The sequence below is a fragment of the Schistocerca americana genome, chromosome X, assembly GCF_021461395.2.
Source record: "Schistocerca americana isolate TAMUIC-IGC-003095 chromosome X, iqSchAmer2.1, whole genome shotgun sequence".
Taxonomy (NCBI): domain Eukaryota; kingdom Metazoa; phylum Arthropoda; class Insecta; order Orthoptera; family Acrididae; genus Schistocerca; species Schistocerca americana.
In genome coordinates, this window is record NC_060130.1 from 9,034,239 (window position 1) to 9,051,348 (window position 17,110).

At 39.1% G+C, this 17,110-nt stretch overlaps 1 pseudogene; it reads right to left on the bottom strand.

The window, feature by feature from the left end:
- The window catches only part of LOC124554866, a 71,687-nt pseudogene that overhangs the window by 43,240 nt on the left and 11,337 nt on the right, over nt 1-17,110 (bottom strand).

Consider the following 17,110-nt stretch of genomic DNA (forward strand, 5'->3'; position numbering starts at 1 on the left):
TCGCCTAACTCTCGTTCAGAACATGTTCTATCATACGCAGTCTATTATTTGGTTCTTGTTGATCATTATCAAAGAAAGCAGCAGTGCGACAAACAATGCATGACACAGTACAGTAATGCATTTTCAGCTTAGAGTGACATAAACGCCTATAACAAGGAAAATGGCACTTATCAGATCAAAGCAAAATAAGCAATCGATTCAAACCAGATGAAGCACGTGAAAAAGGAAGGGTACCAGTATAAATACGGACGGAGCGCCTGACGCATAGCAATGGCTACCTGGTAAAGCTTAAGTGCTACGCTTACGACTCGAACCAAACTACTGTAGCTGTATCGTCATTCACTCGAACTAAATTGTGTCTCATATTACAATGGACTGACTTTGTTTCGATTTGGAGGTGCGGCCTAAAACTTTTCTCTCCCCTTGAACTTCGAGTCTCAAATTTCAGGTGCGGCTTAGATTCGGGATTTTTTTTTTTTTTCCTTCCTTTATTTCGAGTCTCATTTTTCAGGTTTGAGTGTGGCTTAGATTTGAGTAAATACGATAGGTGGTATTTCAACTAATTCTGACTATGAAATAAAACAAAGTACAGCAGGGAGCTCTGACGAATCAAAGAGCAGCAATGAAGATTCTGATGAATAGTAAAGTATGAGTTAAGAAATAAGATGCTACTGAGATCATAAATTTTTCTTGTGTTGATGAATCTGTTAACAAACATATTCAAAAATGCACTGAAACATTGGCACATGTAGTGTTGGGAGGTGATAAACTGTCATTACTGTTAGAGGAGCTACGTATTTCTTGCTGTTCTACTCCTACATGACACTGTATCTGAAGGTATAGAATGAATCTTCACTGGCTAGAGAAATGGGTAACACAATTTTACAAGTCTCTGCTGTCATGTAATCTCTTCAGGGAAATCATGACTGTACTACGATTCGGTTTGTGGTTGACAAGGTCAGAGTCATTAAGAAATGCAAGGCAGCTACCATGTCAGTCCTAGAAGAAAGAGACGTAGCAAACTGTCAAAGCATGTACATCCCCGGTCCTTATGTTTGTGGTGATGTACTAACCAAGTAATACTGAAGTGTGATCCAAGTCGCACAAATATGGCTTTAATAATAAACTCCGAACAATATGCCTCTAAGGACTCAACAAGACACAGAACGCTGATATGCACATTACAAACTAGAATCACACAGAGAGTCAGTCAGCACTGTTCCACACTTACATATGTGCAAGTCGCCAGCAGATGGCATGGCAGGGAATGCACGGCACGCTTGGCTCCCAGAGACGGCCTCCAGCAGCCAGCCTGCAATGATCAGTCGGTGACCAATTTAAAGACGCAAGTACGGCAACACCACTCTCGGTGCACTCACACAGACACGTACTAGCAGCACGATACAGCAGTGATGAGCAGTAGTACCCCTCCTGTCTTGCGCGCCTTTTATCTGGCCCTACAATTTACTTTCCTAGACCCACACAAATGCCTGATCCTCCTAATTCAATTTGCTCTGCAGACTATTTAAAATTCATAAAGAAAAAGGAGCCACAATTGCACTTTGTGTGCCAGTTACTTTCCAATACATTGGCACCAGCTGATCTTATTTAAGAATACTCAACTTTCGTAGCCATACTTACAGCACATCCTTTGCTTCCTGGTCTAAATCCAAGTCAACTCCCAGCCCCCTCCCCCCCCCCCCCCCACACACACACGCCCCTCCCCCCCCTCTCCACCCCCCCTCGCAATCAGCTAGTTGTGTGCTGTTATCTCACGTCACACCCTAGTCTATGAGCACCCAGCTGTCTGTCACCTGACCCCTCTACCTGCACCCCTAGCTAGCCCACAGATGGCTCCCCACTCTCCCACGAGCCACTAAATGCTTCCCTCCAAACCCCTCCCATCTCTCTCCATCCCTCACATTGCCTCAACCCACCCCATCCTACCCCACTCTAAAGACCCACCTCACTCCAGAACACTCACCGTGGGCCAGTAAAGAGCTGGCAGTTGAGCGACCACAAAATAAGGAGACGTGCATGCGCATGTGAGTGTGTGTGTGTGTGAGTGTGTGTGTGTGTGTGTGTGTGTGTGTGTGTGTGTGCTCGTGCGCATGTTTTCCCTACAGCTAGAAAAAGAAAGTGCATTCTGGAAGCTCGCCAAGCAACGTACCTTTTAGTTTGGAATGTAGAAGACGAGGTACTGGTGGAACTAAAGCTGCGAGTACGGGTTGTGAGTCGTGCATGGATAGCTCAGATGGTAGAGCACTTGCCCATGAAAGGCAAAGGTCCCAAGTTCGACTCTTGGTCCGGCACACAGTTTTAATCTGCCAGGAAATTTTCATACCAGTGCACACTCCACCGCACAGTGAAAAATCTCATTCTACATACCTTTAGTTCATGTGCCTATCGATGAGACAGTGCTTCTGCCTTTTGGTGAGCCATCTCCTTTATTCCTAAATAATTCGTAATTTTCAACAGAAACTTTCCGTACGTTATTATTGCATCCTACATTACAATATGCAATTTCCACAATATGTGGTCCTCTGTGAATATAATGGGGGTAACAACTGTAGGAGACCAAAAACTGACTGCAGTAAGCAAGTTCAAGTTATTGTACGCTGCAGTAGTTATGCAGAGGTGAAGAGGGTCACACAGGATAGGCTAGCATGGTCACCTCCATGAAACCAATCTTCAGATGGAAGATCACAACAATAAAAACATTTGATTCAGCATACACCAGACTCCAAACAGCGTACACAACCTGTATGCTCAGAAACACAGAAAATCATATTGGTTCCATCAGCAGGAAACTTCAGCCCGTAATTGTTATGGAACACTGTGGCGATTTTGTTCATTAATAAAATCCAAAACTGGGGAGTAATAAGAGAGTATTGTTGTAACTTCTTATCAACCTGGTTACCAAAATACATATTAAGAACACTGGTAAAGTGTTATTTTAAAGGGGTCACTCCAAAGCGCCACGAAAGTATTTGAGCAATGTATAAAATTAGAGAATCAGTGCACAATATTGAAAGCCTATCTACATAATCTATATCGGCATGACTAGTCTGTAATTCACAATTAAATGCTGGCAGAGGGTTCAGAGAACCACCCTCAACCTCTTTATCTACCATTCCACTCCCCTACAGCATTTGAGGAAAAACAAACACTTCAATATTTCCGTACAAGCTCTGATTTCTCTATTTTATTACAATGATCATTTCTCCCTATGTAAGAGGGCTCTAACAAAATATTTTCACATTCGGAGGAGAAAGTTGATGATTGATATTTTAAGAACCTGCTCCAGCAAATTGCTTTTGCTTTAATGACTGCTACCCCAATTCACATGCGATATCTGTGGCATGCACTTTCCTGTTTGCCAATAATACAAAATGAGCTGCCCTTCTTTGAACTTTTAAATGATGTCCTCTGTCAGTCCTATCTGGTAAGGATCCCACACCATGCAGAATACTCCAAAAGAGGACAGACAAGTATAGTTGTAGATAGTCTCTTTAGTAATCCTAATCTTCTAAATGTTTTACTATTAAATCACAGTCTTTTGTTTGCTTTCCCACCGCATTATCTATGTGAGCATTCCAATTTAAGTTATTTGTAAATGTAATTCCTAAGTATTCAGTAGACTTCACAGCCTTTAGATCTGCGTGAATTATCATGTAACCAAAATTTAGTAGATGCCTTTTACTACTCATGCGGATGACATAACAATTTTTATTATTTAAGGTCAGTTACCACTTTTTGCATCATATGGATACGTAGCCTAAATCATTTTGCAGTTCGTTTTGATCATCTGATCACTTTACAAGACAGTAAATGATTTGCAAGACTGTAAATGATAGCATCATCTAAGAGGACTGCTCAGATTCTCTCTTAAATTGTTAATGTAGATCGGCAACAGCAGGTGGTCTATAACACTTCCTTGAGGAATTTCAGATATCACTTCTGTTTTACTTGATGATTTTCCATCAATTACTATGAACTGTGACCTTTCTGACAGGAAACCACACATCCAGTTGCACAACTGAGACAATACACCATAGGCACACAATATGATTAGAAAATGCTTGTGAGGAACTGTTTCAAAAAGTCTTCTGGAAATCTACAAATATGGAATAAATTTGAGATCCCAGTCGACAGCACTTATTACTTTGTGTGACTAAAGAGCTAGCTGTGTTTTAAAAGGTCGATATTTCTGAATCTATCTTGGCTATTTATCAATGAATCATTATCTTTGAGATAATTCATAATATTCAAACACAATATATGTTCCAAAATCCTAATGCAAATCAACATTAGTGATATGAGTCTGTTATTTAATAGATTACTCCTCTTTTCTTTCTTGAGCATTGGTGTGACCTGTGCAACTTTTCAGTCTCTAGGTATGGATCTTTATCAAATGAGCGGCTATATATGATTTCTAAAGGAGCTATTGTATCAGCATTCTCTGAAAGAAACATAACTGCTTTATTACACTGAGGAGAGCTACTACTAAGTTACTCACAGTTGCAGTTGTTCTTGATTTGAATACTGCAATATTTACTTTGTTGTCTTTGGTGAAGAAATTTCAGAAATCCGTGTTTAGTAACCCTGCTTTAGTAGCACTGTCATCGGTAACATTACCACAGCTATTGAGCAGTGAAGGTATTGGTTGTGTCTTGCCATTGGTGTACTACACATGCAACCAGAACCTCTTTGGATTTTCTTCTAGATTTCAAAATGAAGTTTCACTATGGGAACTATTAAACACGTCTTGCACTGAAACCCACCCTAAGTTTCGAGCTTCAGTAAAACATCGCTAATCTTGGAGATTTTGCATTCTTTTAAATTTTGACATGCTTTTTTTCATTGCTTCTGCAGCTGAGTTTTGACATATTTTGTGCACCACCCTTTTAATTTATTTGGTATCCTTTCAATTGCACAAACAGAATGTGCAAAGTAAGTGGAAATTACTCGTCTCTTCCCTGATTACAGTGCAATAGAAGATACTACAAGATGTTGACAGATTGCCATATCTCGGTAGCTTTATATGTAATAATGAGGTCACAGATGCAGAAATCACCAGCAGAACTGGAAAATCAGTCCATATGGTAATTAGGTCTGTAATATGTCAACAAAGCTTTGACTGTACTCCTATATCATTTATATGTGTGAGACTTGGAAAATATCAGTAAAATCAGCACACAGTCTCCATATTTTTCACCAACAATGCTAGAGATGAATTCTGAAGATGTTAACCCAATCAAGTTACAAACGATGAAGTGCTGAGAATACGAGGTCTACACAGCCTGCACGTAATTATTGTTGAAAGAAGACTGAAGATTGCAGGTTATGTTCTACGCATGTAAGGTGGAAGAATCCCAAAATCAACACTGTTGTGGAAATCAATGGACAGATACAGATGTACAGGAAGACCTTTTAACACCTGGAACTTTTGCAATGAATCTTCAATGCATGGACACAAACTTGGAGGAAGGTGAGAACTTGGCAGCTGATCGAGTGAACTCTGTGAAACCAGTTCCTTGTATGGTACACAGCAAATCTGAGTAAGTTAGTAAGTAAGTAAGTAAGTAAGTAAAGTAAGTACAACTGGGGATTTTGCAAAACTGCTGGATGATCGATATTATTGTCTAGATTTGACACTGTTGGACTTCTACCTTTTCCTTGATGTGTATTCTTCAAATTGTGAGTTTTATGAGAAAGCTGATAGGTACTTACCAATCAACCTTCCCTCACATGAACTGACATTGTCTCTTTATAAATTCTACTGTGCTAACAATTATCTACTGAGAATCCTCGACTAGGTCTCCGCAGCTCAAATGAGCCAGTTTCTTTTAAATTTCTGTCTTTGGCTATAATTGTCTTCCAAGTATGGTGACACAACATCCTGTCATGAAACTTTTGCCTTTACACTTGTTTTTTTTTCTGGACACTGCCTTTTTCTGCACTGTGCACTAAATACACTATGTGAGTAACGCCCAATCTCCAACAACCAATCGTGAACTGTAAACAGTTGTGAACTCTACCAGGGCACATAACAAACAATTAACATTTGCGTTTTAGTGTTCTAAGCTGTGAAGTCATCAGCGGACAAATAATTTAGTACCTATTCCTGGACAGCCGGAGTGGCCGTGTGGTTCTAGGCGCTACAGTCTGGAACTGAGTGACCGCTACGTTCGCAGGTTCGAATCCTGCCTCGGGCATGGATGTGTGTGATGTCCTTAGGTTAGTTAGGTTTAATTAGTTCTAAGTTCTAGGTGACTGATGACCTCAGAAGTTAAGTCGCATAGTGCTCAGAGCCATTTGAACCTATTCCTGACGTGCTGTTGTTTGGAACAACAACTGACATGATCCAAAATATTACTTTTTTTTATTATAGCTTCACTTTTATTTTGTCTAATGATTGCTAATTTCAGTATCAAATTCCATCATCAAGCCACTATATGATTGGAAAGCAAAGTGTATCGTTAAAATATTGTTTATTAAACAGATTACCATTATATCATCATTCCTTAAAGTAATGTCCAAAGTGGAAGGACAGATGATTAATTTTGAGTATATACAAAAGTCAGAGTACTGAACCGGATATGAAAGAAGGAAAACCAGAAGGGCAGTGAGAGACGGGTGCCTTCTATCACCTTACTTCCTTAATATTTTCATCAAGGAAGTAATAACAACAACAAAGAAAAGATGACAAGAATCAAAAGGTAATTTCTGGAATGCTCCAAGGAAATGTGATAGGACCATTACATTTACAATGAATATAAATGATCCAGTAGAAAGTGTCAGAGGCTCCTTAATATTGTTCACAGGTACTCTCACTTGTCCATCAGAAAGTAGCAACAACAGAAGGCAGTATCAATTTGCACAATGACCTGCAGAGGATTGGTGAATGATGCAGGCTCTGGCAGTTGACCCTGCACATAAATAAATGTAACATATCACTCACACACACACACACACACACACACACACAGGAAAAGAAATCCAATACTGTACAACTACACTATTAATGACAAATTTCTGGAAACAGAATCTACCATAAAATATCTAGAAGTAACTATCCAGAGCAACCTTAAAGTGGAATGACCACATAAAACTGCAATAGAAAAGCAGATGCCAGACTAACATCCACAGGAAGAATCTTAAGTGAATGTAAATTACCCCTGTGTCCTTACCCAGTAGGACTGACAGAAGAGAGAAAGAAGATCCAACGAAGTGCGGAGTGTTTTGTCACAGGATCATTTAGTCACTGTGAGATCATTACAGAGATGCTCAGCAACTCTAGTGGTAGATGCCATAAGAGAGCAGTTGTGCATCACGGAAAGATTTACTACCCAAATTTCGAGAGAGTAGTTTCCGAGAAGAGTCTGACAACATAATAGTTTCTCTCATATACAATTCACGAAATGATCACGAGAAGAAAATTTGAGAAGTTAGAGATAATACAGAAGTGTACTGACAGTCATTCTTCTCAAGCACTGTTCACAAGTGGAACAAGGCAGAGGGGATCAGTTGGTGGCATGAGACGTACCCCCTGCCACACACAGTTAGGTGGTTTTTGGAGCATGATGTCGATATGGAAACTTAATTGCATGCATATACACTGCAGATTGATGACATCACAATAGTAAATCAAAGTAGGAACTAAATAAAATGTTTCAGGCCTTAAATCTAGAAATGGTAAAACTAAAGCTAAAAATGAATACAAAGAAGACAAAAGTTATGGCTACAGACAAGAAAGGAGGTGGAGGTAGGACTGACACAAGAACAGGCAATGAGCAACTCAAGAAAGCAACTGAAATTCAATATCTCAGTAGCTTTTTGCAAGAAAACAATCAATATTTCAAGGCATTCAAGAAAAGAATAGCACAGGTGAAGAATTCCTTCCAAAATAAGAAGAAGCTGCAACTGAATAAACATATCAGCTTCCACATTAACAAAATATTTGTAAAGACCTTTGTGTGGAGTGTTCTGACACACAGATGCAAAATCTGTACATTAGAAAAGCCAAAGGAAGCTCGCCTCAAACCTGCTGAAATGTGGTTCTGGAGGAGAAGTACAAGAACTAGCTGCATTGACAGAAAAATTAAAGGAAATAGGAGAGAAGAAAAAAACCACTGAAAGTTATAGGCCAGGGCAAAGCAAAATACACTGGACACTTAACTGGAGACGATAATCTTTTAAAAAACATTTCTGAAGGCAAGATCGTAGGTAAGAAAACAAGGGGATGACTGAAAGTTATAGGCCAGGGCAAAGCAAAATACACTGGACACTTAACTGGAGACGATAATCTTTTAAAAAACATTTCTGAAGGCAAGATCGTAGGTAAGAAAACAAGGGGATGACAATGTGATCAATGAATGGGATTTTCTTCACACATGGAGATGAAGACAACTGCTGAAGAGAGGAAGCTGTGGCTGCAGAGACAAGGTTTAACCTTTTGGAAGAGTAAGGACAAACAAATACGAAAAAAGTGAGTCTACATGGTAGCTACATATGGAATAAATGACAACTTCTTGTGTGCAGTCATCAAGTCACTTACCCCAGTAGGTGTCTTATCTACGAAAAGTAAAGGTCACTGTTGTGCTTTCAATAGATGTGAACTGCACCCTGAAAATGGTATGTCTAGTTTGCAGTTGTACAGAAGCTTTTTATTTTGCAAAATGGTTCAAATGGCTCTAAGCACTATGGGACTTAACATCTGAGGTCATCAGTCCCCCAAACTTAGAACTACTTAAACCTAACTAACCTAAGGACATCCCTGCCTGAGGCAGGATTCGAACCTGCGACCGTAGCAGCAGCACGGTTCCGGACTGAAGTGCCTAGAACCGCTTGGCCACAGTGGTCAGCTTTTATTTTGCAAAGAAATTTTTGATAATAAGATGAACTGATGCTGGTACTTGCTACTGAAACCAGTAGTACTTATATACAACAAAAGTGTGACTATAGAATTAAGAATAATTTTTCCAAACAATCGAGTATTTTTTTCAAAATGGCACCACAATAGAGGATACTTATTTTAAACTAAAGACACAAAAGAAAAAAAGAGAAACTGTAAAGATCTTGAGTTTCATAATGCTCTCTTGGGAGGAAAATATAAGATACCAATTACAAATTATTTGTTTCAGTTCCTTTAGAATATTTTCCTGTTTCACAGGTGCCTTGAAGAAAATAAAAGATCTCAAAAGTGTCTTAATGACAACCGATGGCCTCATGTTGACAATAATTGGTAAACTTGCAAGCCATACTTTTTTATGTTGTATAAACTACGAAACTGTTAGCATCGTCAGCTAAAATTTACTTCTTCTGTCTTAATATACCTTCCTTCACTTACAGCTGCAGTGTGGAGACAGCGGTGAGGGTGGGAGCGGGGATGGGGGTGAGGGTGAGGGCGTACTGCTTTAAAATGGTGATTCTTGTATTGATATTCTTAACAACAGATTTATATCTTTTGTTTATGAAAGTCTGCATGCGATGACAGCTGCACTAGTAATACCTTCACAGGTTCGTATTCAAGTTGCAAGGCTAGATCTATGCCAGCCATGACACGCTCCCAGCCTTTCCTCCTCATGATCTGGTTGTAGCGTTGGGACTGCAGGGTGTCTAAGCTGATGTTCAGACCGTCAAGCCCTGCCCTCTGCAAGGCAACCAGCTGTCTTGTCAACATGAGGCCATCGGTTGTCATTAAGACACTTTCGAGATCTTTTATTTTCTTCAAGGCACCTGTGAAACAGCAAATTATTCTAAAGAAACTGAAACAAATAATTTGTAACATTGTTGCTGCATATGAAACAAAACTCCAGTTGATAAATTGAAAATACAAATTCCTTAAAAGTTAACTGTACATTTGCCCTAATACAAAGAGATAAGAAGGGTTAATAAACTGAATTGGAGAATGCAAGTTAAGATAGCAATGAAAAAATAATTAGAGGCATAAGATCACCTACTGCAACAGGGAAATGGGAATCAATATGAACCATTACCCAGCTACTGTCAACTGATTCCATGTCTCCATGCACACTGTATAAACCACTGTGGGTTTGTCCGACAAAGTACATTGTTGTACCACACATTATGGTTTATCCCCATTCAATGCTCATGTGGAGTGTGGGAAGAATGATTCTTTAAATGGTTCTGTGCATGCTGTAATTAATCTTGCCTTCATGGTCCCTATAGGAGTGATACATATGTAGTTATTGTATAATCCCTAAATACCTCGCTTAATACAGGTTCCTGAAATTTCATAAGTTGGGTTTTGTCATATATTTGGCGTCTATCTTCACTTGTCTGGCATTTCCAATTTTTAGTAGCTTCTTGATGCTCTCCCATGCATCAAATAAATCTATGATCAATCATGCTACACTATTTTGTATACAATCAATGTCTGCCATTAGCCTTATTTGTTATGGGTCGTACTTAAGCAATATTCTAGAATGGGCCACACAAGTATTTTGTAAGCAATGTCCTCTATAGACTGATTGCATTTTCCAGTATCTTACCAATGAATTGAAGTCTGCATTCTGCTTTGCCTACAAGTGAGTCTATGTCACCATTTCATTTCATCCAGATATTTGTATGAGTTGAACAATTAAAACTGTGATTATTTGATAATGTAGTCATACAATACTGTCTTTTATTTGTTTTGTGATGTGCTCCAATTTACATTTCTGAAAACTTAAACTCAGTTGCCTATCTTTGGAGCAATTTGAAATGTTATGATCTGACTCAAATTTGTGCAGATTTTTTTCAGGCAATAATTCATTATAGACAACTCTATCATCCAGGAAAAGTATGAGGTTCCTTATAATATCATCTTCCAGAACATTAAGGTACAACATTAATGTAATAGTATAAATTACTATAACTGTATAAATAAGTTTATAAGTGTGTAAAATACATTGAACTATTTGTTACAACAAAACATTGTACTGGTATACTCAGCAAGATGTTAAATCAGCAGATAGCTACATTTTATGTTCAACATTTTGTGTACAGCATATATGCTGGAAAGGATTTATACCCAAATTAAATAAATCTGAAGAAATGGCAGTGTGTCTCTGGAAAAATAATCCATAAAAACTCATACAGTCCAATTTGCTATTATGTCACTGTTGCTGAAATATAATACAAAGTAACTGAATTCGATGAACATTCTCAGAGTGCAATATGCCTCAGAGTGAAATGCACAGTAATGTCAACATTATTTTTCAAGGCTATGTTTGTGAAAATGGATGAAAGCAAACCACACATTTTGTTCTCAATCTGCGGAAGCATTATGCACTGTGAAACACTGTACTGCTGTTCTACACAAAAGCTGTCTCATTGTCAACATCTTTCCCCTGCTGGCTGTTCTACACTTCTCATCACTGATTCAACACATTGTAAGATATTTTATGCTGTATGACACCACAGTCCAGTCTGGTTAGGACAGCATAAAAATAATATATGAATTTCAGTATTGAAACTGGAACAGCAGAACAGCTCTCATCACACTGGATATCAAATCGAGGTTGGATTACAGCCGTGGGTACATCATTTCATGCTACTCAACTGTATGTCATATGTCAGAGTTCTTCAACTGTAGTGGCTGGTGACTGGTGGCTGGCGACTGCTGGCATACCCATCTCTTGGCATCCTGTGAACAGACGTTCTCCACAGGTGACAGATTTGAAGAAAATGCTGGATACGGCAACAGTGGAACACTCTCTGTATCGAGGTAGCTCAGTACAGATCAGGTGATGTGTAGTCTTGCATTATCCTGTTAAAAGATAACATCACGGAGCCCTTGAAAATAGGGTACAGCGATAGGCCTTAACAAAACACAAATGCAATGGCTGCTGTCCAAATTACTGGCTATGTGAACCAGAGGTTGTGACATGTATCCAGTTGCACCCCATACCATCACATCACATGCTGGACCTGCATGTGAATGACAGGTACAATCTGGCCAGGTCTGTTGGCATCAGAGCCTCCACACACAAGTACATCAATTGTGACGATGTTGCAGAACCGAGACTCATCTGATACAATGACACAGTGCCATTCCTGTGTCTGGCTTGTTGTCAGTTGCACCGCTGTCAGTTCAACTCTCTCTAGAGCTGCATTAATGGCTTGACAGTCTGTGCTGCTCCAGATGCCATCACATTGTATGTGTGGATACTTGTCTCACTGTATACAAGCCCACTTCCTGACTAAATGTACACAACTTCACTGCAGGATCATGTACGCATGAGCGAACACTTGTCTGCCCTCTCAGGTGCTAGTTGGATGGCACTACGGAGGCCCTGCAAGGCATTTAGCATGGCCCTCCTGAACCTACCAATTCTATGTTCGCACAAAATGAGATTCTGAGCAATGCAAGCAGCAATATAGTGAAACAATAAACCAGAGTCTCACCAGACCATGAGCCTGCCACTGCCAAATCTGGAATGCTGATAAACATTTCTCCTTCTTCCATTATGCTTAACACGGTCATCGTGTAAACAACCAACACTGAAATAGAAGTTCTGAATGAGAAACCTGCTCCATAAGCTTTTCTTGCATACAGAATATGCATGGGAGTGCTGAAAAGTAATGCCTCTGAATTTTTTATTCTGTTCTCAATATCGGTCGAGGTATGACACATCACGCATATTACTTGGTCAACTTTCCCACTTCACTGACTTGTGGCACACCTCCCTCCCGCAAACAGATGGTGTCGCAATAGGCAGCCCACTCTGACCAGAGATTGTGAATATGTTTACGGTGCGCTTCGAAGAAGAGGCCCTGATGTCATCCAAATGGAAATCCACCTTCTTCTTCTTCTTCTGTTATGTGGATAACACACTTGTCATCTGGCCTCATGGAAGAGACAAACTTCTTGACTTCTTTGTACATCTGAACTCCACACGCCACAAAATCAAATTCACAATGGAGACCAAAGAAGAAGGAAGACGACCATTCCTGGACATCATAGTCAGGAGAATAACGGACAGCACCCTGTGCCACAGTGTGTATGTGACTCTATAAAACACATAAACTCAGTTCTCCCTATGGCACTGTGAATAATTTCAATAACAAAAACTGAGATGAATGTTGCAGCGTACATTTAATTTCCACTTTGGCTTTGCAATCAAGATCAGTCTTACCTGAGAGTGCAACATTACATCTTTGTTTAATTTAATTATATGTTCATTAGATTTTGGTTATAAGGCACGTTTTGCTTCCTAATGTTTCATCTCCAAATGCTGGAAACAATCCATGGAGGAAGAGGAGTATGTAAGACATTGGTGGACCAGGTTGGAAGTATCTGTGAATTTCAATACTCTGTAGAAGAGCTCAATCATTTGAAAATAACTTTCAGACCTTGTGGCTATTCTAACAGATATACATAGGGCACTACATTCTAAAATATTTGCATCTTTCAGTGACAAAACAAGCAACTAGAGGAAAAGTTCTCTTGCCACTTGTAAAAACAGTCGCAGATCGCGACCTCTGAGTGCTATAAAGAGAAGGTATTGATGCAGTGCTTAAACCAAACAGAAGACCACAACTGCAGCCATACTCAAGCAAATTGCTATGCAGTAGTTTCAGTGAATTTGACAATGATGTGGCTGCTTTCATAGTGGCCCAGTCATATTGTGGGGTACGGAATGCCAGTGACAGGGCTGGAATTGTAGGTGACAGATGGGTTTTTGGCAAAGCCTTGTATCAATACCTCCTTAATTATTGAGCTGAAAAACTGTAAAAAACATCATGCAGTAAAATCACACAAAAAAAATTCCTATTTCTGCAGGTATTGTGCCTTCTGTTTCTTTTTCATTACAAAAACATATTGATTCAAGTTTATAAAGTCACAACTATGTCACTGTGATTTGTGTAACACACATTCTGGAACATGTTCCAGGAATGCCATGAAACAGACAGCTTTAAATACTTACTCTAGCTCATCTTTCAAGACTTGCATGCCAACAACAACACCATCTATCCAATCTGTTTTTATTTCACTTTCATGTTAAGATTTCTCCACAAAGGATATCATCTGCCATGTAGGCAGTGCAAGAGGAAATTCCACACTCACATTTGGGTAACCAAGTGGATTCTGTGTCTTGTCAGAACCAAGTACAATCAACCCAATTTCATCTTTACCACTGGTAAATATCTGGAAACATATTAAATGGTAAAAATAAGTTTTGTTTATAACAAGTTGTATACCAATAAAAACATCACACACAGGTACTCTTTATAAAATCATTTAATTCGATAGATAAAAAATCTACTCACCAATCAATGGCAGAACACACACATAAAACACTGTTGTGATAGGCAAGCGTTTGGAGCCAGTGACTCCTTCTTCAGGCTGAATGGTTGCAGGGGAAGCAAGGAGGGTGAAGGAAAAGGACTGGAGAGGTCTAAAAAAAGGGGTAGATTTTGGTAAAGTTACCCAGAAACATGGGTCATGGGTGACTTACCGTACAGGATGAGAAGGAGAGACTAATTGTTGGGGAGTGCATCGGGCAAGATTTGGAAACCTGAGAGCTTAAAGGTGGAAGACAGGGTAATATGCAAGACAGAGATTACTACTAAAACTGTACATGAGTTAATAAGAGTGAGAAGCTAAGTGTATTGTATGCAACAGCTGTGGGAGGGGGCAGTGAAAACAGACGGGAAACACAATGAAAGATGTAGAAAGCTAAAACGGAGTGAAGCAAAGAGTAATTACAGTGAAGAAAAGTTGAGACAGGAGAAATTAACGTAAATTAAGGCGAGTTGGGTGGTGAGAACCAAGGACATGTTTTAGTGCTAGTTCCCACCTGCGGAGTTCTGAGAAACTGGTGTCTGGCGGAAGAATCCAGGTGGCATGTGTGGTGAAACAAGTGCCGAGGTCACGTATGCCACGTTGAAGAGCATGCTCTGCAACAGGATATTGCGAGTTCCCAGTATATACACTATGCCTATGCCCATTTATCCTAACTGATAATTTGGTGGTAGTCATGCAGATGTAGAAAGCTGAACAGTGTTTACATAATAGCTGGTATATGACATGTGTCGTTTCTCTTTCTCACCTGATCCGCAGTTCTGTGTGACTTTCCCAAAATCTACACCTTTTCATGGAACTCTCCAGGCCTTTTCCTTTACCCTTCTTCCTTCCCCTTCAACGCTTCTGTCTGGAAGAGCCACTGTCTTTTATGTGTATGTTCTGCTGCCGCTAGGTGAGTAGATTTTTTATCTATTCAATTAAATAAATTTATCAATAATTTATTGTTTTTGTTGTTATAGTTACTCTTTATAACCTACTTAAAATACATCACGTACCCTCCTCTCCACAATTCTTCGAACACATAGTTTTGCCTTTTGTAAAAAATCACTGCGTTTCTGTATAACATACTTGGAGTCAAAGTGTCCAACATCTATTACAATTATAAACAGATGAAAGAAAGTCATTGTATTTATTGGCAGTATTACGCAATCAAATATTTTGAAAGAGTTCCAGTGGTATAAATTTACAATATCTTACAAATAAATATATACGTTTATTCTTTAAATCAATTCTTAGCAATAACATAATAGTATAAATTGCAGAATCAATATAGCCAATTTTAATGTAATGACTGCAATACCAATACAAAATAACAGCGGTAAGTTATTACAAATGAGAGGGAGAGAGAGAGAGAGAGAGAGAGAGAGAGAGAGAGAGAGAGAGAGAGAGAGAGAGAGAGAGAGAGAGAGAGGCATTTAGACAATGTTTCATTACAGTGCGAAACTTATTAGAATTAAAATGAAGCCATAGTGAATTATTACATTCCAAAAATAATAATTATTGTGTTCTTTCACATCAAAATAATACATTCATTAGGCAATGTATACTTTTAATTTCAGAAATTTTTATAACAGCTCTGAACTTCACTGTTTCGATGAATTTATTACATGTGTCAATGAATGAGGGTTGATAACATTGCTTTAGTCATTCAATTGTTCATCATGTGATATGCACAATGTTCTTAATAACTTCTTATGTAAAGTTCTATCATCAAAAAGATAATCTACGTAAGTTTTAAAAGTCGCAAATCTTTAAACAACAACTTGAAAATGGGTATATCAGAATTTTGTATACATTCTAGCATTGCTAGATTTACTTTTAAATTTTAAAGTATATGAGCAGATTGAGCGACTTTCCATCCAGAAAATTTGCTGTTGGCAAGACCTCACTACAAAGAAAAATGGTCTTTCCGGAGTCAAATGCTAAAAAATTCATAAATACCAGCATTGTAAGTTATACAAACAGGTATTAAGCAATGGGCATAAATATCGTTCTGCTTGATTTGAAAAAAAGTAGGTAGATGAAAGAGTAAATTGGGTGCAAGGATTGAACATAAACTCACCCAAATTGCAAAGGTTTAAACAAAAAAAAAAAAAAAAAATGGACCAAGAGGGTCACTGCTCAAGAATTGAGAACAGCCCCCCCCCCCCTTCCCTTTCTTTTACAGGCTTGCTTTCACTTTTCAGATGAGACCATGTCCCCCATATGTGAAGAAAATAGCCGATACGTAAAGAGACTTACAGATAAAGCTTTTTCTAGAATGAGAGTTTCACTCTGCAGCATAGTGTGCACTGATATGAAACTTCCTGGCAGATTAAAACTGTGTGCTGGACCAAGACTCTAACTTGGTGATCTTAACCCCAGATCTGTGTTGCCGATTTGGGAGGTAGATCTCGTATCTGGAAAGAGGAGATGACAGTTAGGGTACTATGGGTGAGCAGCTGCCATCAATTTTTGATGGTGCAGAACCCACAATAGTGGAACTGCTGCCTAGTCCAAAGGCACCTGTTACCAGTCTTACCCCACAATAGTGTATCGAATCCAGACGTAATGTCGAAGCTGATGAAAAGTCATATGAGAGATTCCTGTAATCTAGGTGTGACTTCACCAATGCTGCATGCAGCCATATCAAAGTAGAGTGGACCACACCGTGGTCAGTGTCGCTGAGGCATAGAAGAGCATTCAGGTGCGACCTACATGTCTGCTTTAGTTGACAAAGACGGGGAACCCATGTCAACTAGGCATCTAAGACCGGTCCTAAAAAACACAATGACAGAAATGCATAACATAGGT